General features: G+C 36.7%; 1 non-coding gene and 1 pseudogene across 1 annotated transcript; both read right to left on the reverse strand.

Moving 5' to 3' along the window:
- The window catches only part of LOC117976756 (putative ankyrin repeat domain-containing protein 20A2), a 52,965-nt pseudogene that overhangs the window by 24,779 nt on the left and 3,124 nt on the right, over nt 1-25,062 (reverse strand).
- LOC112436968 (U6 spliceosomal RNA) lies at nt 16,753-16,859 on the reverse strand. The gene has a single exon (XR_003025631.3). It is a non-coding gene; the product is annotated as a U6 spliceosomal RNA (small nuclear RNA).

Raw genomic sequence — 25,062 nt, forward strand, 5'->3', positions numbered from 1 at the left:
AGATGAAGGGCAGCTGGGCAGAGGCACTCCTCACCTCCCAGACGGGGAGGCCAGGCAGAGGCGCTCCTCACCTCCCAGACGGGGCGGCCTGGCAGAGGCGCTCCCCACATCCCAGATGGGGTGGCTGGGCAGAGGCGCTCCTCACTTCCTAGACAGGGTGGCGGCCAGGCAGAGGCACTCCTCACTTCCCAGACAGGGCGGCTGGGCAGAGGCGCTCCCCACATCCCAGACAGGGTGGCCGGGCAGAGGCGCTCCTCACTTCCTAGATGGGGTGGTGGCTGGGCAGAGGTGCTCCTCACTTCCCAGATGGGGCGGCTGGAGAGAGGCGCTCCCCACTTCCCAGACGGGGCAGCCTGGCAGAGGCGCTCCCCACATCCCAGATGGGGCAGCCGGGCAGAGGCGCTCCTCACTTCCCATTCGGGGCAGCCGGGCAGAGGCACTCCTCACTTCCTCCCAGAAACGGGGTGGCCAGGCAGAGGCGCTCCTCACCTCCCAGATGGGGCGGCCAGGCAGAGGCACTCCTCACTTCCCAGACGATGGGCAGCAGGGCAGAGGCGCTCCTCACATCCCAGATGGAGCAGCCAGGCAGAGGTGCTACTCACATCCCAGAGGATGGGCGGTCAGGCAGAGATGCTCCTCACTTCCTAAATGGGGTGGCGGCCAGGCAGAGGTGCTCCTTACTTCCCAGATGGGGCGGCCAGGCAGAGGCGCTCCTCACTTCCCATTCAGGGTGGCTGGGCAGAGGGGCTCCTCACATCCCAGACAATGGGCGGCCAGGCAGAGACGCTCCTCACTTCCTAGACGGGGTGGCGGCTGGGCAGAGGCGCTCCTCACTTCCCAGATGGGGCGGCTGGGCAAAGGCGTTCCTCACATCCCAGATGGGGTGGCGGGTGGGCAGAGGAACTCCTCACTTCCCAGACGGGGCAGCCAGGCAGAGACGCTGCTCACTTCCTAGACGGGGTGGCGGGCGGGCAGAGGCTGTAATCTTAGCACTTTGGGAGGCCAAGGCAGGCAGCTGGGAGGTGAAGGTTGTAGCGAGCCGAGATCCTGCCACTGCATCCAGCCTGCTGTCTTTGTCTGTTCTTTCATTTATGAGAGGAATCCATCGACTTGTTACCTTATCAATAGAATGCTTGTTGTTAACGGCATACACTATACAGATGACATTAGCCTGAGATATTTATTGATGAAGTTGTTCGTTACTCTGTTCTGCTTCTGAGTAATCTACAATGTGTGTTGGAACTCTCTCTGGGGTGACATCAGCTGGAATGGTGATTTCTTCTGCCCGGGGAGGAACGTCTTCTGGAAATTCTTCACTGACCAGAGACATAATCAATGATGTCTTCCCAACTCTAGGTTCTCCCACCACCAGGATCTGCACGTCTTTCTTCATGTCGGTGGCTCTCGGGGGCCGGCCTCCGCCCGCACGCATGGAGTGGACTCCTCTCACCAGGAGCACCCACCCCACGGCGCCACCTGCCAGCCTCTTTGGCTGCCGGGGCCTGCTGCGCCGCCCCCTCAGTTGCTTCCCAGCAAGAGAGCCGGGACCGCACCAGCTCCGCTTCCTCCGGCCCAGCAGGCTGCAGCGGCAGCGGCCGGAACTTATCTTTTAAGTTATTGAATTTAATTTGCATTTTAGAAAGTTGTTCAGTAAGAAACTAATTCTTATCTTCTACTTCAGAAATATCAGAACTCATTTTTACTTGTTCAGAAACATCTTGTGTTCTCCCTAAAGCAAGTTTTAGGTTTCTTTCTGTTTTCACATTTTCACTGTGTTTACTTATATAGCAGCAGCCAGTCTAGACTGATAAGATTCAATTTCAGCTTCCAGTTTTTTCTTGCTTTCTTTTTCCTTCAACAGTTCAGAATTGAGCCTTGTATCTCAGCTTTGAGATCATTAAAGCTCTTGTTGATACCGGAATGCTGTTTTTGTTATCATTTCCTCATTGAGTTTTATACACTTTTCAAGGGCAGCATTTGTTTCTTTAGCAATTTTAATGTCCTTAAGATATTTATTTTCTTTTTCCAGGTTGTCATTTTTCATTGTGCATATTTCCTGTCTGAGTATAGCAATATCTGTCTTCAAAATGCAATTTTCATCCATCAGATCTTTCACTTCTTCATGATTATGAAAATCCTAAATAAAACAAAAGAAAGTTTTAGCTAGTACTCAATAAAATAACATATCATGATTACCTCTGAAGTTAAAGAATAACCTGCACATCCATGCACTAAAAAGGTTACTGTAAGTGGATATCAAACTGGAGAAAAAGTTGAAGCAAAATTTTGAACCTTATAGAGCATAAATTCCAAAAAGTTCAGAAATTTATTTAAAGTCAATGAATTTATAAAAGTAAACACACACACACACATGCACACCAGAGAATTTTTAAGAATTTCAGAATTGGAAAAGCCTTTCCTTGAATTACAACAAACTCAAAAGTATAAATTGAAGCATTAACAAATTTGACTAAATTAAAATATATCAAAAAATTGCATTTACACTTTGATATCTAACCCATACACCACCCTATAGTAAGAACCTTAGTTCACACGTATTTGGACAGATAAAATTTCCCAGAGTTATTACAGTTCTGTTTCACTGATAACATTCTATTTCAATTTGACTCTTTTAACACTTTTATAGTCAGTTATAAGAATTACATTTACTAAATCATAAATCTAGACATTATACTAGTCACTCCTATATACATTCATTGATGAACTCATCTAGTTACCATAATTTTGAGAAAGAAAGGTTAAAAATATAAGCAAGCTACAGGATTTTCCCCAGGACTTCTGACTCTACTTCTAGTTCTCCAACAGATCACAGTTACTTCTGTGGTGTAAATATATCCATATGAAAGAAAACTTTTATTTCAAAACACCAGTGGTAAATAAGATAAAATTTATAGAGCTCTTCTAAGAATATCATGAGTTATTTGTGATTGCAATAATTTCTGTTTCCTCTTTATAATATTAGGTACAGTAATCAATATGAAATAGGGGAAAGTACAAGGAACAATTTTACTGGGAACAAAATCTTTATCAATAGGTTATCACTAAGTATATATTATGGCATATTATTGTTTTCAAAAGCTCTTTGTAATAAAATAATATCCTATGTGGATGCCAAGATTTATAATAAATATTAATAATTGTACCAGTAAGTGTCATCACTCATTTTTAAAAATGAGATAACATTTCTGGTTTGTTTTTTACCTAAATAATATATATTAAATCAAGTGGATATTATAAGTAACATTGATAAAATAAAGTTTAAAATATAGAATTTTTACCGAAGATTGATTTACCTGATTTGGAGTATTTCTTGCAGTCTTTGGTTTCATCTCTAGTGATTGAACAGTTGGTTCAAGTTGTTTTGCTTCAACTTCTTTCTTATATTGTTTCTCTTTCCTTTCTAATCTTCTCTATTTTTTTGTACAGCATATTAACATTTGTTTTTTCTTCATTTTCTTGTTTTAAGGTGCATCTGCAGATAAAGACATTTATCTTAAAATTCATTTTGTTAAAAAATAAAGAGTTCATCCTGTTATCTACCTCTGCAGATGTTGTTTATTATCCTAATAAAATTTCTATGTTCTGGATTATTTTTCCTTTGCAGTTCTCAGATATTTAATTTCTCACTTCAACATCTTCAAAATAATGCATATACTTGAAAAGTAGTAAGGAAAGAATATTCTGCTAAAGGTTTTATTACTAGTCACTCTAGTATATATTATAAAAAAGGATACTGGAGATAATTCAGTAAAGTTACAAGTTCAAAATTACCTTTTCAAATCACACAGTCATAATTACTCCCTAATCAGAAAAGGTCATTTACAATCAACTAAAATTTTAAAGTTACTATTTATTGACAAGTGTATAAGTTCACTAGAAATAAATTTTCATCTTTATGAAATATTGCGGGTGTCTCTCCAAATGATTTACAGAGTAAGATGTCTCTCACAAAAACTATATCTGCAAATGACTGTCATCCAAAACTAGGCTAAAGAGTCTAACATCTGTTGCCCCACACTTTTTATAATTATTTCTTAATACTTTCAATTCACCTTCTTATTACATATATTTTATATATTTATTAGCCTATTGTTCATTATGTGTAATATATGATTAATGCCCTTAATAAGTGTGTGTATGTTTGCACAAGTTATGTTTTCCTGGGAAATCTAGTCCCAGAAGTGGAGTTGTTGAGTTAAAGGGATGTCAGGTTATTTGAAATTTTGATACACAGCACTAAGTTACCCTTCAGAACCAACTTACCAATTTCATATACCAACAGTGTATGAGAATGCCTTTTTCCTCACATTTGCCAACACGAGTAATTACTTTTTAAATATCAGCATGACTTTACAAAATATATCTTATTTTATGTTAATTTACATTTTTCTGATTACCAGGCAGGGCTAAATATCCCTGGTAAAAATATAAAACTTGTTAATCATAAGGAATATTAGTCCAATTTTGAATTAGTTTATAGCACAATGACAATTATCTCCTGTGAAATACTGCTATAGGTGGCCAGGCACAGTGGCTCACTCCTGTAAACCCAGCACTTTGGGAGGCTGAGATTGGCAGAACACCTGAGGTCAGGAGTTCCAGACCAGCCTGGTTAACATGGTGAAACCTCATTTCTGCTAAAAACGCAAAATATTAGCCAGGCATGGTGGTACATGCCTGTAATCTCAGCTACTAGGGAGGCTGAGTCAGGAGAATCACTTGAACCCAGTAGGCAGAGGTTGCAGTGAGGCGAGAACACACCATTGCACTCCAGCTTGGGCAACAAGAGAGAAACTCCATCTCAAAAAAAAAAAAAAAACCCCAAACAAAACAAAACAAAACAAAACAAAACAAACACACTGCTATAGGCTTACTTACCTATCATGCTCTTCCTTCAGTTTCTTGGGAAATTGCTGAGGATATGTTTTCCCAATCTTTCTTTGTTGGGTTAATCTGTCAGCAGCAGCAGAAGATGTACTATGACATATATTTTCTGATAGCTGTATTTTTTCACTTTTGTATGTATTATTTCCTTCTTTGACCTTTAATAAAAGTAATATGAATAATTATTATTTTATTCAATAAAAAGAACATTTTCCCTGATTTTTTCACTTGATTCAGGTTAACTATCACCACTTTAATGATAAAAGTATTTTGTGCTTACTTTAATTTTATCATTATACATAATTATTATAATTATAAGGTACTCATCATTTTATCATTGAAATTTTTGTCAAGTCTGCTCATTTCTGTCTGAGTGAATGGAAGAATTTTCCAAAATTTTAAAAAGGCCGCTTCTCCATTTTGTGCTTTTATTCCCATCCACTCTTTGCTATCTGACATAAATGTTTATGCTATCTGACTGGCAGAAACAGAGAAATAAAAAGACACAGGCATAACATAAGTCTTCCATCTTTACCACCTGGATTTTACATGAAATAGCCTGATTAAGAGGATGTGACTTTGTAGGGCTTCAGGAACAGTAAAGAAGTTTTCCCTTTTCTGCACTAAGCTATTCTTTTCCCCAGTGCCTTTTATCTCTCTCTCTCTCTCTTTTTTTTTTTTTTTTTTGAATCCTGGGATATCAAAAAAGTAAAGGTTCTCCCTGAACTATGGGAACCAAAGTTTGCCACAACACAAGAAGCAGAGTGAAACTGCTGAGTTTCTAGTGCAGAATTCTGGAAAATGAGATGCTTCCCAGATTTCACATTCTATTACCACAAAAGTTTATAGGTGGAAAACATATGATACAGTTACCTACTTTAGCCCCACTATCTACTGATAATGGGAGTCAAACCAACCAAGACATATTAAATGTTTCATCCAGAGCTCTTGAGGTGGCATTCCCTAGCATTTTGTGGCACCAAATAACATGATACAATTCCATATTGCTGAATTACATAAATTACCAGATAAATTTATCAAATTAGTCAGATATATTAAAAGTCTAACTTAAGCAAAGCAATTTAATGCCTCAGAGGGTGGAAAAAGGCCTCATCTGCTTTTACTTTGAAAGAAGAAAATCTCTAGATTTTTGTCTATCTTTAGAACACAATGTACAGAACTCAACTTTCTACTAAAGAGTCAAAGGCTAAATTTTTGGCTAAGAAATTATGCTTCTTACATGATAAAAATCATACATGCCAAAACTTACCATACTTTATTAAACAACATAATGTAAGGTCTGATTCAACAGAAATATTGGAGAGTGGTGATTTTTTAAAATATGTGGAAGTATATATTTGTTTTCAAAATATTGGAAATAACCATGATGGGACTATAAGTTCAAACAGTTTGAGCTAAGCAGATAAACTTGCATGCATGAAAACACATTAAACAGACTCATTTGGCTGGGAATATCCACTGCAACTCTCAAGGCTAGACGTGTTTTTGTGGCTCGTCGCAGTCATTGCTTCCCTCCCATTGTATTACCATTCTATCATTAAATAAATGTAATTCATCTCTAAATGAATACAGAAAAAACAATCTAGAATCCAGAGCTTATTTCTTTAGCAATTTCTTTATGTTGATCTGGTTCAGAAGGTCACATGGCATATGGCTGAATTAGTTTCCCAGCTCATATGCCACTTGGAAGACTGATAGGAAGACTTAGGTTGATTAATGAACAAACATTATGAGAACATTCTCCAGAACCATTATTTAGATAGCAAAACAAATCTACTTTGACACATAATTACACATTTAGATAATCCCACTGTAACTGTACACGAGATTTTCTTGAATAGAAAATCTGACTGAATCAAATAATTGATAAAGAGAAAAAAGCAGCAGCAAGTGAACCTCTGTCTTTTTGAAGTTGGACTTTCTTACTCCAAAGCTAGGAACTCTACTGGTACATGCTACCTCATTCTTTTTTACTATTATTATACTTTAAGTTCTGGTACATGTGCACAACGTGCAGGTTTGTTACATATGCATACATGTGCCATGTTGGTGACCTTGGAATATCTTGCTGTGTCTTCTAGCTATATTTTTGATGTTCTCTCACTATGTGGCAAAGAATAAACCCACATTTTATAATTCAAGATTCATGCTTTTGTAGTTATTAGCACTGGGATTGTCATATAGTGGCTTCTGGAGTAAGCACTGTATTGGTTTTCTGTTTTTATAAGTGTCTGTAGCAGCAGAAATACTGTGGCTTTCTATCTGAATCATATGCTTCATTTCTCTGAGGTGGGTAAACCACAAATCAAAAAGACTTTCTGGATCTCTAGACTGAGGCCAGTGCCTAATGTCTAATTTCCAATTAGTGGTATTTGGGTTTATATTTTTTGCCATTTGCATGTGAAACTCTTAATAATCTTTCATTTCAATCATAATTACTGGGTTCCTTAATGTTTCAGTTTCTGTATCATTACAAAAATTTTCATCACCTGTGTTAGAAATAAGCTATGTGTCTGGTTTGTTATCATTTTTATAGTCTGATTTATTTTCATTTAAATGAAGCTTAGAAGATGACTGGTAAGTGTATTTCAGGGACCTGGAGTGTGAATGGAATAAAAAGACATTTGACATGGATTCCTCTGTTCAGGCGCTGCCTGGAATGCCACAGAGTTAGACCCTCCAGATGCATTTTTCTCCTCACAATCAGGGATATGATTCATCAGATTAGAGGGCACTCCTTTTTCCTTTGTCCCTCATTAGAGTTACTATGTAGAAGCTCTTCCTCAGGGCAAGCAGTAATTTTGGAGTTTTCAAAACTTTAACCAATATTCAGCTTGAACTTGTTTGTAGTGAATTTTAAAGAAAGTCGTGAATATACAGATAGATTCCCTTTTTCACAATTCTTACCCAGTTCTGGTTCTTGAGACTTTTTTTTTTTTTTTTTTTGGCAGGTGCAAAATGGAAAACAAATTTGCTTGTTTTGTTTCTCAGATGTCTTTTCTGTCAGAATGCATGTTCTAAAATTAGCTTTAATCAAGTATAAACAAAGAAATATTAGAAAATAATTAAAATTTAACTGTGAAACTTAATCTGTGTGTTGCCACTCTTAAATTATGGGATTGTAACTAAAAAGTGAAAAATAATTTGCCTTGGCTTAACATAGGACAGAAACATAAACTGGCAAGCTGAACTCTGTGTTTGTTTGGACTAAACTTAATGCATTATGTGTAAAGTCTACCAGAAATGAATTCAAAGATGATAGGTAGTATTATAAAAGCTTCCTCTCTTACAAAGACTTTACCTCAGCATGCCAGAAAGAGTGAGCCCCTACAGTGCATGTATATTTCTGAAGATTAACTAGAGACTAGGCAAACACTAAATTATTAAGAGCCAAACTGAACACCAATAAGAAAGAGAAGCAAAATTTTAAATTCTAATTCAAATGATATACTATGATAGTGTTATTTATCTAGATAGAATTTCTGCTCATATCCACTTCTAATATATTTTAAGTTCCAGTACTGACAGTGTTTGGATTTTTTTAATTTTAGTAATATTTACTATGTATTTATGTTGAAATGAAGTTATTGTTTGTACCCTGATAGCAAAGGTCCCATTCTGCAAGGTAGGATTCTCTTAAAAGGCAACTGGGCTGACTTTTATGACCCCATTCACTCCCTGAACACAGACACAGAAGTCAACTGGTGACCATGAAAGAGAATAAATCTTTAAACTCGGCACTGGTGACCAGCAATATAAAACTGCAACATTTGAACCACTGGCAATGATGACTCTTTTAACACTAGTTTAACTCAGTGGCCATCTTTATTAAATTGTTCATAATTTCTATTCCTTAGTAATATGACCCAATATTTCATGTTACCTTCTGTATTATGAGTAAGGTTATACAAATAAAAGAGCAAGATAATTGTGAAAAATTCTTGCCTCAATTCCAAGGGTAAAAACAGCTATGAGTTACTAGAGATAGTAAGAATTACTAGAATAACGAATAGTTACTAGAGATAGTAAGAATATCTTAAGTTTCATAACTGGTTAAAATGTTTTAAAAATTAAATATAAAATTATGAACTATTGGATTCTAAAGGTATAGTCTAAAAGGTCATGTCATTTGGACTACACTTTGTTACTAAAGCAAAAAAAAAAACCTAATATTAAACAAGAAACTTAAATTTTCATATACCTGTGGTTGCTTCTTTTCACTTCTTTCACACCTTTGTTGTTCTTCCTCTGAAGCCACTGGTAAGGCTTGTTCTGTTGACAAATTCATTGGTTTAGTTCAAATGAACTAAGAACAGTTAGATAAAGACTATAATCTTTATAAAAATAAATAGAAAATAACATTTCTTTGTATTTTATATTTTGAGGGTTTAAATGAAGCTTAATGTTTACTGAAATATTTACTTCTTTAAGAAATACTTCTAATTATCCAAAACTTCAACAAACCACTTGGGGAGACACTAGATATCACCAGGTTCAAGCCATACAAAATCTCAGGGTCACTCACAAATTGTTCCACCCAACATAAATCAACAAAACTGTTGGAAACAAAACAAAATTTTGAAATACAGTCAAAATATACAATGTACATAACAGTATCTTTTTAACAAGACACTAATTGAGTTGGCAGTTACTAATAATTTGCAAAATTATTGTTTATATCTTAATTAGTGTACACCCCATTTTTTACATCACAAATGTTTTCCCCTGCTATTCTGAAAAATTTATATTCATCTTTTAAGACTCAGAAAGTAGGCTGGACATAATAGCTCACATTTGTAATCCCAGCACTTTGGAAGGCCAAAATGGGAGAATTGCTCGAGGCCAAGAGTGTAAGACCAGCCTGGGAACCATAGATAACCTTGACTCTACAAAAAATTTGGCAGGTATGGTGATATGTGCCTGTAGTCCCAGCTACTCAAGAAGTTTAGGTGAGAAGATCCCTCGAGCCCAGGAGTTTGAGGTTGCAGTGAGTCTCGATCACGCCATTGCACTCCACCCTGGGTGATAGAGTAAGAACTTGTCTCCAACAACAGAAAAAGAAAAAAAAAGGCTCAGAATGCTGTGTGAAGTCTTCCTTGATTCTAGCTATCTTTCTCCACACACACAGGTGTCTGTTTCATTGCAGTCCCTTAGTACTTTGTCAATTTTTCTAGTGTCACTTTACCACCTGAACTGCACATCATGTCTTTACATGTTGATCCCCTTTGCTGCTAGACTGTGAGGACAATCTTTTGAATCATCTTTGTATAAACAGTCTTAATTTTGCTAAATAATTAGTTATTGAGTTCCTGCTAGGTGTTAGGCACTGGGGTATAAGGAAGGAACATAAAAGCTGTCAGGGATGGCTTTCCTAAAGATCATGCATGAGCTGAGACTTAGAGAGTGAGGTTAGCCAGATTAAGTGAGGCAGAGGGCAGGAAAGGGTGAGCATGTGCCAGGCAGCAACAAGAGAGGGAGAGAAGCCTCCAAGAGAGTACGTATTTCTCTACAAAAGAGGAATGGTGAGGGGGCAATTACCAGCAGCTGAGTAATTCCAGAGAAAAAGGCAGATGGGGAAAGGGCTACGGATGGAGATTTGGGCAGAAATCAGTTTCCTTTTCTTTTCTTTTTTTGGGACAAGGTCTTACTCTGTCTCCCAGACTGGAGCACAGTGGCATGACTTTGGCTCACTGCAACCCGGTCTCCTGGATTCAAGTAATTCTCCTGCCTCAGTCTCCTGAGTAGCTGAGATTACAGGTGCGTGCCACCACCACCTGCTATTTTTTGTATTTTATTAGAGATGGGGTTTCACCTTGTTGGCCAGGCTGGTCTTGAACTCCTGACCTCAAATGATCCACCTGCCTCAGCCTCACAAAGTGCTGGGATCACAGACATGAGCCACCATGCCCAACCCAGAAGTCAGTTTCTGAAATCCTTATATAAAAGCTTTAAGATGCTTGGACATTAGGTATTCAGGAGTGGTTCATGGATCTATTTGCATTCTTTACAATGATAAAAAAGCAAAAGAAAGACAAAAGGACAAAGAACATCTTAAATGACTACCTTCAATTGCCATGGAGCTTTAATTTTTTTAACTATTCAAAAAGATATCCACAGTATTATCCCAACTATACGACTCTTCTGAAAAAAGTAAAACTATGAAGACAGAGTAAAGATCAATGGCTGCCACAAGTTGCTAGGGAGAAAGGGAGAGATGAACAGGCATAGCATAGAGAATTTTTAGGGCAATGAAACTGTTCTGTCAATAATATAACAGTAATAGATACATGTCATGTCATTAGACATTTGTCCAAATTCACAGAATGTACAGCATCAAGAATGAAGCCTGATGTAAACTATGAACTTTGAGTGATTATAATGTGTCAATGTAAGTTCATCAGTTGTAACAAATGTACCACACTCTGGTGGAAAATACTAATAATGGGGGAGGCTATGCGTGTGTTGGAGGTATGGGATATATGAGAAATCTCTGTACCTTCCTCTCAATTTTGCTGTGAACCTAAAACTGCTCTAAGAAATAAAGTTATTGATTTAAAAAAGATATTCACAGCTGGGCTCAGTGGCTCATGCCCGTAACCTTAGCACTTTAGGAGTCATAGGCGGGTGGATCACCTGAGGTCGGCAGTTCAAGACCAGCCTGGCCAACATGGCAAAACCTCACCTCTACTAAATACAAAAATTAGCTGGGCAAGGTGGCAGGCACCTGTAATTTCAGCTACTTGGGAGGCTGAGGCAGGAGAATCACTTGAGCCTAGAAGGCAGAGATTGTGGTTAACCAAAATTGCACCACTGCACTCCAGCCTGGGACACAGTGAAACTCCATCTCAAAGAAAAAAAAAAAAAAAGATATTCACTGTTTATGCATCCCAGGATCTCCAGAACAATAATTAAAATAATAATAATAAAAAAATATGGCCAGGTGCAGTGGCTCATGCCTGTAATCCTAGCACTTTGGGAGGCCGAGGTGGGTGGATCACCTGAGGTCAGGAGTTCCAGACCAGCCTGACCAACATGGTGAAATCCCATCTCTACTAAATACAAAAGATTAGCCGGGCATGTTGGTGCATGCCTGTAGTCCCAGGTACTTGGGAGGCTGAGGCAGGAGAATTGCTTGAACCCGGGAGGTGGAGGTGGCAGTGAGCCAAGATTCTGTCATTGCACTGCAGCCTGGGCAACAGAGAAAAACTCTGTCTCAAAAAATTAATAAATAAATTAAAAATAAAGATATTCACTGAACCTGTTATGATGATATATTTAAGCAAGACACAGTGACCCTAAAAATTAGAGATCATTGAAGACCAAAGTAACAGCATGTGGTCATTATATTTCTCAAATTAAAGTATATGAAATATATAAAATAAATAAATTTAATTGCATGCTTAGGTAAGAAAATATTGATAAAAATGATTGAATATTTTATCTTATTTCATAATTCTAAACAGGGATTTAGCACAATATGAAAACTAGATTATTCATGTAATCAAAATAAAATACAATTTTTATTCTAATTTTAACTCAGAAATTATTATGCTTATTTAATTTAACAATTTTACTGAAAGCTTAATGAGATAAAAAGGACAGATTATAATTACCTAACATTGCTATGGTAACTTATATACAAATACCTGTTAGTCACCAAAAGTCAAAAAGTAACCAGCATTGCAACTTAAGATGGATCATACAACAGAAATTAGTACCAAGTTACCTTATCTTATAATATTATGTGTTATTAAAATAAAATTTTTAAACAACACTAAAAATTAAATTGGGGCTATAAGCGTTGTGCAGAAAAGATTTCATATAGCAGGCAAGAGACTGCCATCCTTAGAAAGGCCTGCATGCAAGGCTGGCCCTTGGCTGGTGTTAAGGAAATTGGAATTGGGAGGGTTTCCACCATTCCCTGAGAAGAGTGGCTCACTGTGTCTAAAGTGTTTATAGAAACAGTGTGGTTACTCTGAACATCTGCTTTCCTTGTAAGAGTCTGGAATTTGGGTACATGTAAGGGAGAGTAATTTCCACAGAAAAATTTGGATACTTCATCTCTAATGAGACTCTGGTACTGGTAGACATCACTGCACATATGTTGTCAAAATGTGAGCCTGGGAGAATTAAGCAGATCCCAGGCACTCCACAGGAGAGAACTCCTGGAGGCTCGTGCCTGGTTTCCTCCAGAATTGACCACAAGCACCTTATTCCTCTACTAATTCTGCTTGTCCCCTTTCTTGTTATCAATTAAAGATCTGAGTATGACTATTTGCTGAGTCCTGTGAGTCCTTCTAGTGAACCACCAAACCTGGGGTGGTCTTGGGAAACCTTGACACAAATACATTGTGTAAGATTTGTATTAAGTTGATATGATATATGTAACTAATCAGATGGCTATTTCACAGAATAATTTTCCCTAAACTGTTTTTCTTTTCTTTTTTTCCCTTGATATTTGACTTGGAGATTTTTGTATTTCTATATCTATCCACATGAATAAAGCCATAAAAGGAATAAATGACACAATAATGTCAGAAAATAATGTGGAATAAGAAGTAATCCTATTTTAACCAAATAAAAAATAGAGAATCTGGGTGATTGACAATATGTTCTACAATATGAATGTTTCTAGAAAAAATAATGAAAAGGTGGTCAATTTTCTGCAACTCAACTGGGCTTAATTCCTTTTTATAATAATTGTGCAGGTCAGGTGCAGTGGCTCACACTTGTAAATCCCAGCATTTTGGGAGGCTGAGGCAGGAGGATCACTTGAGCCCAGAAGTTCCAGACCAGCCTGGGCAATATAGTGAGATCTCATCTATTAAACAAAAGAAAAAACAAAAAAACCTTAAAAAGAAAATTAGCCGAGTGTGGTGGTGCATGCCTGGAGTCCCAGCTACTTGGGAGGCTAAGGTGAAAGGTGAAAGGATCATTTAAGACCAGGAAGCAGAAGTTGCAGTGAGCCAAGATGGCACCACTGCACTCCAGTGCAGAGCAACAGAGGGAACAGAGGGAACAGAGGGAAACACTGTATCAAAAATAAATAAACAAACAATTGTGTATCAGGCCAGATATAACCATACAAAACTGTAGTCCCAGCTACTCAGGAAGATGAGGTAGGAGGACTGCTTGAGCCCAGGAGTTCAAGGCTACAGTGAGCTATGTTTGCACCAATGAATAGACACTTTATTCTAGCCTAGGCAACATAGAGAGACCCCATCTCCTATAATAATAATAATTGATTAATTGTGCATCATTCAAGTAAATTGCATAACTGGAGAAAAACATATGACTATTGAATATACTATAATAGTCTACTACTGATCATAGAGTTCCTGTTTACTTGCTTCTCATCTTTTTGTTTCTTATAAAACTAAAAACATGATTCACCCATTAAAGGCAGTTCATTACAGAACAAGTCAAAAAGTCAAAAGAATTGCATCCAAACTGTAGGATGTGTTATCTACCACTCCCCGCGAACAGTTGGATTTGGTCATTAAGAATCAGCAGGACTTTTAACTTGGTGTCTGTGTGCACATGCGTGCACACATATGTGTGTGTATATGTGCATGTGTGTAAGTGTATGTGTATAAACTATGACAGATAAAACCATTTTGCTTGTGTAAGAATATGTAATATAACTTGTGCTTCTCATGAAGGAATTGCTTTTCTGTCTTCTGTGCTCAGTAGCTATCCTCAAAAAATAATCTCTTATTTGTATGGGTGCATGCTGGTTCAGTTTTACAGTTCTTATTGTCATTTATTTATGGTACCAGAAAGGGATTGCTGAGTTCCTGGTTCTAAAGATAGTTACTTTCTTAGTGACACAAATCAATATGTAATACAGTTCACCCTTCAACAGCAAGGGTTTCAACTGCAGCGATTCACTTATATGCAGATGTTCTTCTGCCTCTGCAACCCAGAGACAGCAAGATCCACCTCTCCTCTTCCTCCTCAGCCTAATCAACCTGAAGATCTTGAAGACCTTTGTCAGGATGTACTTATGCTTTATGAAAAGTCAATATATCATTCCTGATGATTTTCTTTCTAACAGTTTCATTTCTCTAGCTTACTTTATTGCAAGAACACAGTATATAATAATGCAGCACAAACAAAATAGGTGTCCATCAACTGTTTATGTTATCAGGAAGGCTCCCAGTCAGTGGTGGGCTATTAGTAGCTAAGGTGAAGAAATCAAAAGTTATACTCAGATTTTCAACTGCACAGGGATCAGAGTCCCTCACCCCCACATTATTCATGGGTCAACTGTAATTACTTGTTTACTAAATATAAACAATTTATTATAAAAATGAAATAGAAGATCCATTTGTATAACAAGTCCAATTTGTTATAATGTGACTATAGAGGAAACATACAACATACTAACTTAAAAATCTTTTTTCTTATTTATGCAAAAATATTATATAGGATTTTAGGGATCATAATTAAAGGAATTTTTTCAGGCAATAATGTTTGAGATTATAAGTTAGCTACAACTACCTTCTTAAATAAATCTGAATTTCAAACTAAAGAAGTTAAATTTTAAAAATTAATTTACAAATGTATATACATATATGCACATTTAATTTACATATATTTTTAAACTGGTCTTTTTTTATTAACACTACCTTAATCTTACATCTTACTTTTTACTTTCTTATCAAGAGTAGGACCACCAAGAGAAATAAGAAATTCACTATCAGAAGTCTTACCTGGTTTGTCATTTTTAAGTATCATCTTTTTATGCTCCAAAATTTGTTGTTGAATTCTATGTATACAAAAGTAATAAATAAAATTGCTATTTTAATACTGAAATAAAAAATATTTACCAAACATATTAAATTCTAAAACCATTTCAGGCAATATCAGACCTAATATCAGAATTTTAATGTCCCATACACTTCAAATTTTTAAACCTTACAAGCTTATTAAGCTTATAATTAAAGAAGAAAAAAAGTGAAGTACTCATAAATGGAGGAAGCATAGCTCAGTAAATGAACTCTAGTTAGCTGGACATCATGTAACGTGTCCTGCACTCAGAATAAGTCCTCACTCTGTAACTAATCGATATTTTGTTTCCAGACAAGTTGCTTCTCTTAGGATCCATGGTTTCTTCTAAAAAATAAGGATTTTGCTACCTTACTTCAGTAGGTTGTTAGGAAGATGTAATAAGATTACATGTTTAAATGTTCAGGAAATAGTAAAGCAATGAAATGATTTATTCTTGAACTTTATTGCTTGGTGTGTGTTTTTCTATAAGTTCTAATATTCAACTGTTGCAGTTTGCAGAAAATGTTATTAAGTGCTAATTTTGGTTATTAGTTGTATTCTTTGTGGCTTGTAATTCAGGGCATTTTACCTAATTCATAACTCATCTGATTAAAATAGATTACCTAATTGTCTCCCATCACTGAGCTCATCAATCACACCAAGGGCAGAAAACTAATAGGTGTCAAAACCTGGGCTTGGACAACTACCACTCCTTCTCTACCTCCTCAAACTCTGAGCCAGCAGATCTGTGCTAGGACACTGGATCTCCATGGTCCTCTCCAACTAACATACAAGACAAAACCCTGCTTTTATTGTTTTTCAGTTCCATGAAGGAAATGCAAGTTGACATTTTGTCATTTCCAAGACATGTACCAGCAACAAGTAACATCCCCTTATTACTCAGCTCTGTTCTCATTTCGGAGATCACCTTACATCAGTAGTTTCACAGTGATAATCACAATTTCAATATTGGGTGTCTTCTGTTTTGGTTTCACTCACACTGCTTCCTTGGAGCTACTCGACAAATAGTCAAATGACCTTCCCAGGACTATGCAAAACATGGAATGCTTTCTGAATTTATGTGCCATCCCTAGGCAGCAGCCATGCTTATCTGCTCTGTATTGATCCAATTTTAAAATATGTGCTGCTGAAACAAGTACAAAGCCCTGTTTGATACATGGACACTCCTGAGTCATGGATGAGGCTTAGCTCTGTTAAATCCAACTCACCTACTTTAGATTCAGAGAATTTTATTGAATGGCTTCCTGTGAGGTAGAATTTTAAAATATATTTAAAACTCCAGGAAGAGTTGTGATTAGCCCAGATTTTCATTATCATAGAGACACATTACTTGAGGGGCCAACTGCAAGTTGGTTCCCACTACTCGGTGGAAAGATAACATGGAACCTTCTGCTATCTAACCAAAGCTGCTCCACAGGATGTAAAAAAGCCTCAAGGTACAGATCTGATAGCAAAAGGGAAAGGGAACCCTAATCTTTTCCTGCAACATTATTTGAACATCCCTGACTGTTGAGAGCAATCCCAACTAATATTGGTTAAAGAACAGACAAACACGGGTCTCAAAGGATAACTTACCATGAATGCCTAGGCTAACTATAGCTAAGATGTGGGCTCCAAATAAGGTTTTTAGTGTAGGGTGAGGATCAACTTGCTCAATATTTGTGTGGGTAAAGCTAGGAGGCCTAGCTGCCAGATCAGGGTGCTGGCATCAGGGAACAATGACTGAGCATAAGTACATAAATTAATAAACACCATAGCTTTGAACTGTATGTATGAATCACCACAAAAACTGAGGGGTCTGAATGAGTGAAGGCATCCTGGTGGCAAAGGTCAATCATTATCAGATTGCAGGACTAGTTACAATGGCAACAATACAGGAAGTGAGTCCATTGAAACAATAGAATGATCAGAATGGCCTTTTTCCCCCTTCTTCTGACTTGTAAAGAAAGATTCCCTTCCTTGGACTTAGGAAACTCCTTAGCTTCTTGGAAAATTCAAAGAAGGAAGACACAGGAGATAGCCCCAGGGGAAAATACAAGATTTTCTGCTAAATTGGTCATTTCAAGACCCAATAACTAATTAGAAAAGTCAGGCCAGGCATGGTGGCTAGCACTGTGAGAGGCCGAGGCAGGAGGATTACTTGAGCTCAGGAGTTCAAGACCAACCAGGGCAACAGAGTGAGACCTTGTTTCAAGAAAAAAGAAAAGAAAAGAAAAGAAAGGAAAAGAAGTAAAAAATGTGGCTCTTTTTATCCCATGCATGGGGATTATACTTAGAATAAAATGAACAACATTGAGATCCCTAGGGATAAAGGTCTTAAAAATCCTGAAAATATCTTGCACTCTACTTCTAACTAATCTAGATTTCTGCTTGATTTCTGGCTAAAAGGTTGACTAACTCATTGCTATTTCAAACTATCTGAACCAAACTAGGAACTCTCACCTAATGTATAAGATGGAATAGTTGCAATTATTTTAAACTTCAATTCAATATTAACTGGCCTTTTAACACAAACACTTACTTTGTCAAACGTCAAGAAATAGCGTAATCTTCTGCATCTCGTCCACACATGTCTTGAGTAAAGACATTAATACTTTGCTTAAGAAGGATGTTGACAATACCCGGTGAGTCATAGTGCACAGCAAGCATGAGGGCTGTTCTAAAATAACAAAGAAATCACTCCACTCAAGAACTTTAATAAAGACTTTTTTAAACAGCTAGTTTGATACACTTTACCAATTTAATATCCACCTGTCAGTGTAGACATAATAACATTTTGCATGTACTAGCTTGGGTCTATAAGCATCTAGGGTGCTCAAGTGTTCATCTTTGTAAATTATCACCAAGGCTAAAAGAAAAGGACAACAAGGAAGCCTCTTGTCCCACTGGGGTAAGACATAATACAAGTTGCTAACTCATAGTCCTTTGATGGCCAAGAAACTGTGCTGAGGTCACTTATCTAAAGTAGGTAAAGATTTAGATGAAGATTTCCCCATTGCTTTCCTAGTCTGATATATAATTCAAATCAGCTAGGGGTCAGATAAGAGCTATCTGCAGGCTGAAAACAACAACAACAACAACAACAATAATAATAATGACAATACTAGTAGTCATAAATGAAAAGTCCACACTTTAAAAATTAATAAAACTGGCCAGGTGCAGTGGCTCATGCCTGTAATCCCAGCACTTTGAGGAGCCAAGGAGAGCAGATCACGAGGTCAAGAGATCGAGACCATCCTGGCCAACATGGTGAAATCCCATCTCTACTAAAAATACAAAAATTAGCTGGGCATGGCGGTGTGCACCTGTAGCCCCAGCTACTTGGAAGGCTGAGGCAGGAGAATCACTTGAGCCTGAGAGGTGGAGGTTGCAGTGAGCCAAGATCACACCACTGTACTCCAGCCTGGCAACAGAGCCAGATTGCATCTCAAAAAAAACTTAATAAAGCTAATACAAAACCCTTTAGCTAATAAAAGATTACAGTACCAAAAACATCCAATTATAAATAACAAACACTCTATATTTAGGAGAAGATGAATCCTACTATATACTGTTCTTTATGTTACTCAGTCCAAATATTTGCTGATCTATCTGATTATTCATGGTGATATTTTTCACTATATGCCAATAATTATGTTAATCTTCTTATTAATATTTCTGACTTCAGTAACTGTTACCACTCTAGAATACACAGTTTTTATTTAAAAAAAAAAGAACTACTGTACCATCTCAGCCTATCAACGGCATGTGTACTTGCTTTGTTTTTCAATAAAAATTCCACCATTTTCTCTTTCTTGCAAATTATAGCGAATAAAAGTGGGGTATTATTGTCCTATAAAACAGCAGAAAAAATTAATAATTCAGAAAATTACATATTTCTCAACTGAACTGAAAATCTTCTCTAAGGTGCTTTGAACTTCAACATACAATATAGAAAGGAAGTAAAAGAAAAGCAGTCCCTTCCTTCTCACTCTGTGCTTTCTGATGTGCTGCTCTTTGCCTTGCAAACAACCCTCCTCTGTCTCCCCGGATTAACTGTGGTCATTGCCAAAACTCACTTTAGACATTTACCAGTCCCAAGAATCCTTGCTTTGATCACAGCACTTAGCATGGTACATTGTAATCATTTCACTGTGTCCCACTGAAACCAAGAGCTTCTTGAGGCAAGGTCTGTATCTTTTGTCTCTATACCCCCAAAACCCTAAGACATAGTAGCAAACATTTTAAGTTTTTTACATAAATTAATGATCTAAATTATTCTCACTAAAGCAGTGTTTCTTAAACTATATTCCAAAGAATATTTGCTTTACCAGAAGTATTATACCCCAAGAGAAGGACTCCATGACCATCTGCATTTGAGAAGTATTTTAAAAATGTATGTTATGTCCAATAATCAAGAAATCTCTTGAATTTTACCTAATCCCCATTTGACAATACTATTTGTGGCAAACATTAACATTTGAGGAATTAAGAGTTTTAGGGGTACAGTTGCCAGAGCTTCCCAATGCAGGTGGAGGTTTCTTCTGGGTGGCACAAACTTGCTTGATTCACTTCTATCAATGGTGTCAGGATCCCAGATGTCAATGTCAGGCACTCCTGCTCCAAATGGGTCACTATGGAAATGAGCTTTGAATTAAGAGAGATTGGCTTCAAATGCACTTATTTTCCTTATTATTAGATAGTCCATGGGTTTTTTCCCTAATACAAGAGAATAGATTTTTATCTTTACTGTTAGAAAGCTCAGTATGTTCTGTGTAAGAGAAATAGGTTTAAAAAACTTAAGAACAAATATTTAAAAAACCAAAACTCAGTAAGAAATACTATTCTCAATTACAATGGTAATCCCGGGACCCCAGGGCAGCTCTACTTTTTAAATCCATTTTTATTGGCTTCCACTTAAAGGGCTACTTAAAATTATGTTTTATTTTAGACAAAATATAAATCCGAAATAAAAACATAATGGCTTATCAAAAAAATTCTCATACTGATCCATATGAATTATTTCTGGCATAATAAAAGCCAGTAAGTCACTTGCATTTCTAAGGAAGAGCACTGAGGAGAAAGATGTAATGTCTGCAATATTCAGAAATTATCCAACTATAACCAGGAATAACCTAAAAAGGCTTCTAGGCATTCTTATGGGCAGATAATTATTTGTGGTATATATAAAGAAAAGAGTTTCAAAAACTTCTAAACTCTAAAATTCAACTCCATAACTGAGGGATTTATATACTCTATAGACTATATATTATAACAAATATGTGCTGACTTAAAAACCTTGAAATCTTTATCAAAATATACTATAACATAGGAGTTGTAAACTCAAATACTTACAAGGACAAAAGAAGGTTGCCTGAGTAAAGGAAGTACTAAGGTGGGCACAGCAGCAAACTGGAGAATACATGCCTTCTCTAAAGGGGCAACCTCTGCACAACAGACCAAACAGTGATAGAAACTCAGGGGACACCAGATTTGATTTTTTAGAATAAGCCTGAAGTCCAGATTTCTACACCAGTCTTCTAAATTTTACATGTTGATTCAACTTATAGAGGCAAACAAACAAATCTGTGTACCACATTAGAATAGAGCCCTTGTGTTTTTATATTCGCTATTAATGTGTTACTAAATGGTTGTGTATAATCCAAGTATTTGCATGTAAAATATTTTCTTTCTCTAGTATCATATGTTTTACCAAAAACTCAGGCTCTCATATATAATAAAAATTGCTTAAAAAGACTCATAATACCTGCTTCAAGAATTTTTCCAACATTTATTCATTTAAAATATATTTGTATATAATTTTCCCAGATTGTTAACCAAATAGATAATTGGTTCATAGGACTGCTAAAACTAAATTATTAAAAGAATTCATATCTGTATTTTTATTAACTCCATGGACTTCAGTGTTTAAAACTGACATTTTGGTTATGCTAAAGCTCTATAAACTTAACAAACATACTGAGCTCATTCATAATACAACTTCAACTAAAAAAATAGTTTAGGATTTGCTACTATTCTAATTGAGAAAGCCCAACTTGTAATGAACATTTGTTGACACGTAATCATGTGCATGGTGACAAAGGGACATCAAATCACGAAGGGTCAGCCTCTACTTATTGAAAGATTACCCATAAGCAAATTTCTAAAAACTCTCTGAATGTCAGTGAATGATTAATGGTGGGAAGGAAAGGTGTTATTATGTAAGCTGAGAGATATTGCCAGTAATATTTCCTTTCACTTCCCAGTCACAGATGTAGAGAAAGACAGATAAGTCAGGCTAATATTACTGAAAAGGAGAACTTTGAAGGAAGTAGCACCTATCAAATGCCAATTCTTCTAGAGATTTCTTACATTTTTGAGATACAGAAATTTATATGCTGCACTTTTCTGTTCTGGGGTTCTTAATCAGGAGTGTATCTGAAACTTGAGGGTTTTTTGTTTTTGTTTTTGTTTTTTTGCTGTTATTGTTGTTAGAGGCAAGAGTCTCACTATGTTGCTCAAGCTGAACTTAAACTCAGGCTCAAGCTGGGACTACAGGAACATGTCACTGTGCCCAGCTTCAAGAAAACATTTTTTAAAATGTTCAGGCCTTATTAGGTCTATTACATCAAAATCCTCAGGGGAAAGCCTACAATTGTAGATTTTTAACAAAATATCCTCAGGTCACTGTAATGCACAATTCTGAGAATTAGTGCAGCAATCACTTCAGTCTCATCTCTCACCCGCATGGCTAATTCCCTTTATCAGTTGGACATGTGGCCAAAAAGAGAAAAGAGTAAAAGATAGTGTCATTTATTAAAGCTCCAGTTAAGTTTCCTGGGTATGGGTAGAACACAGACAAGTAAACTCAAAATCCCACTTGATTTTGCTATTTACAAGCTCCTTATCTCCCACCTTCCCACCAAGACTTTCTAGGTTTGAGAGGAGTCTTTAGACTCTTATCTAAGTGGCTGTTTCTGCCAGGATGGACAATAAGTCAGTTAATAATTTGTTCCACCTTCTGCTGAAGTGTTTCTCACTTCATCACCGCATATTCACTGCCAATCTGGTTTCCTCAGAGTCCTCCTAAAATTAATCTCTAGGCAAGTTTCAACTCACTGTCATTTTCAAGCCAAAAATTATTAGACCCAAAGCTAAGGAGCGCCTTGCCTCAACACATAAACTGGAAGAACAACAAACTAAGAGAAAAAAAAAAAAACTCTTCTTGGCATTTTCCCTCGTTACCTAATTTCCAAGTGACCTGCATATTTCTGATTGCTCTCCTTTTCCCTTCCCATTTTTCCCTCTTAAGCCTTGCCACTGAGAGATGATACATCAGTTTTTCAGAAAATTATCAGCAGCAGCAACATGTCCACTTATTGTAAGTTGCTTTAGTTTTGTTTGAGTTTTAAGATAAAGCCTATTTCCAGGGCGTATTTTCTTTCCTGTGTTGTTTTACACTAATTAGGGGGGGAAAAAAGGAAAGAATAACCCTGCATAGAAAACAAGTTGAAAAGGTTTTACCTTTAACAAATTCACAAATATTTTCCAAAGTGCATTTTATAAAGCTGTACCCTTTAATGCTCCTTTAAAAGTATCAATATTTAAAATAAAATCTTAGACAATTATTTCAAAATAATCTGCATTTGCATTCAGGGAATGGTTGAGCTTCCACATATAAAAAATTGACCCTTACCTATATTAATGTTAAAACAAATATTTTGGAAAGAAAGTTGATTGATCTATACCTTGTCCAGTGCTTCAATATTTGCACCATGGAAAAGCAGTTTTTCTGCCAGTGAGGTGCTCTCACTATACACAGCATAATGGAGAGCAGTGTTGCCGTAGATATCCTTAAGGTTTGGTTTGGCACCATGTTCCAGCAGAATAACGGCACAAGCCTCTTCCTGGCAATGGACAGCCTGTCCGTGTTAGACCAAGAAACAGAATGTAAATTCCAAGAATTCAAAATACACATTCCACAGGTTTCACCAACTAGTTATATTTAAATGAGATCAATTTATTTTAATTCTATATATGCAAATCAAATCCATGTCATGCTAAAAGAGTTGGCTCTAATATACCTGTATCAAAGGCGTTCTATTTTCTTTGTCATAGATATCAATCTGGCATTTTCTGCTAACCAGGAGAGTGACCACTGGCACAGGCCAAATGTAGAGCAGTTCTACCAGAGTAACAGGACATTTTAGGAAACTGTAGTGCAACATCTCAAAACATACAATCATTCATGTAATTAAAAACTGAACAGCATGTTTTTCCTCTGCCTTCAAAACAAACACTTAATTTTTTTGAAGAAAGTACAATATTTACTAGCTCGTATTGCTCACTGCCTCAATGAAAACAGCAGCCTATTTGAATAGAAACAGCTCAGTCTTTGGATTCAGTTCAACTAGGGCTTGAGTCCTTCTTCAAACCCTGTCACTTACCAACTATTGCTTAGCCTTTCTGTGTCTCAACTTCCTCATTAATAAAGATGACAATAGTAGCTATCTCATAGGACACCATCGTGATGCTTAAATGAGAAGCTATGTATTTAAATAGTTCCTACAACAACTCAATAATTGTAAGATTTTTGTTTTTTGAGACTAAGTCTCACTCTTTTGCCCAGGCTGGAGTGCAATGATGTAACTATAGCTCAATGCAGCCTGGAACTCCTAGGCTCAAGCGATCTTCCATCCCCAGCCTCCTGAGTAGCTGGGACTACAGATGTGCACCAGCATGCCCAGCTATTTATTTAAAAATTTTTGTAGAGTAAGAATCTCACTTTGTTGCCCAGGATGGTCTCAAACTCCTGGCATCAAGCAATCCTCTCACCTCAGCCTCCCAAAGTTCTGGAATTACAGGTGTGAGCCACTGCACCCAGCCAGATATTATAATTGTTACTATTACTACTACTTAACAAAAACATTTTAATTAGGTAAAAGATACAATTATATCTACTTTGCAGGATGGCTTAAAGAGTAGGTCACATTTTAATACTTCTGACATTGGAATGCCACTTATATTATTATAACTATAATTGGTAGCATTTTAAAAATTATCTTATTGATATATAAAATAGTGGGGCATCACACAATCCATGAGACCTTACATTAAATAGAATATGGTATACTCAGCAGGTCTAGGGCAGTTCTAGGCATATAACTGGCATGTAAATACATTTTAGTTCTTAAAGGTACTATGGGGATAGAGCACTGAAATAACAATAATGCATTTTTTAAACAAATTAATTCCTTGATTTTCAAACAAACTGAAGCCAAAGGAAACTCATGATTCAAATGAATACACATGGCTCATTTTATTCAATATTTATACTTGCAGAATATATGCAAATAAGACTTT

Source organism: Pan paniscus, chromosome 17, assembly GCF_029289425.2.
Source record: "Pan paniscus chromosome 17, NHGRI_mPanPan1-v2.0_pri, whole genome shotgun sequence".
NCBI classification, from domain to species: domain Eukaryota; kingdom Metazoa; phylum Chordata; class Mammalia; order Primates; family Hominidae; genus Pan; species Pan paniscus.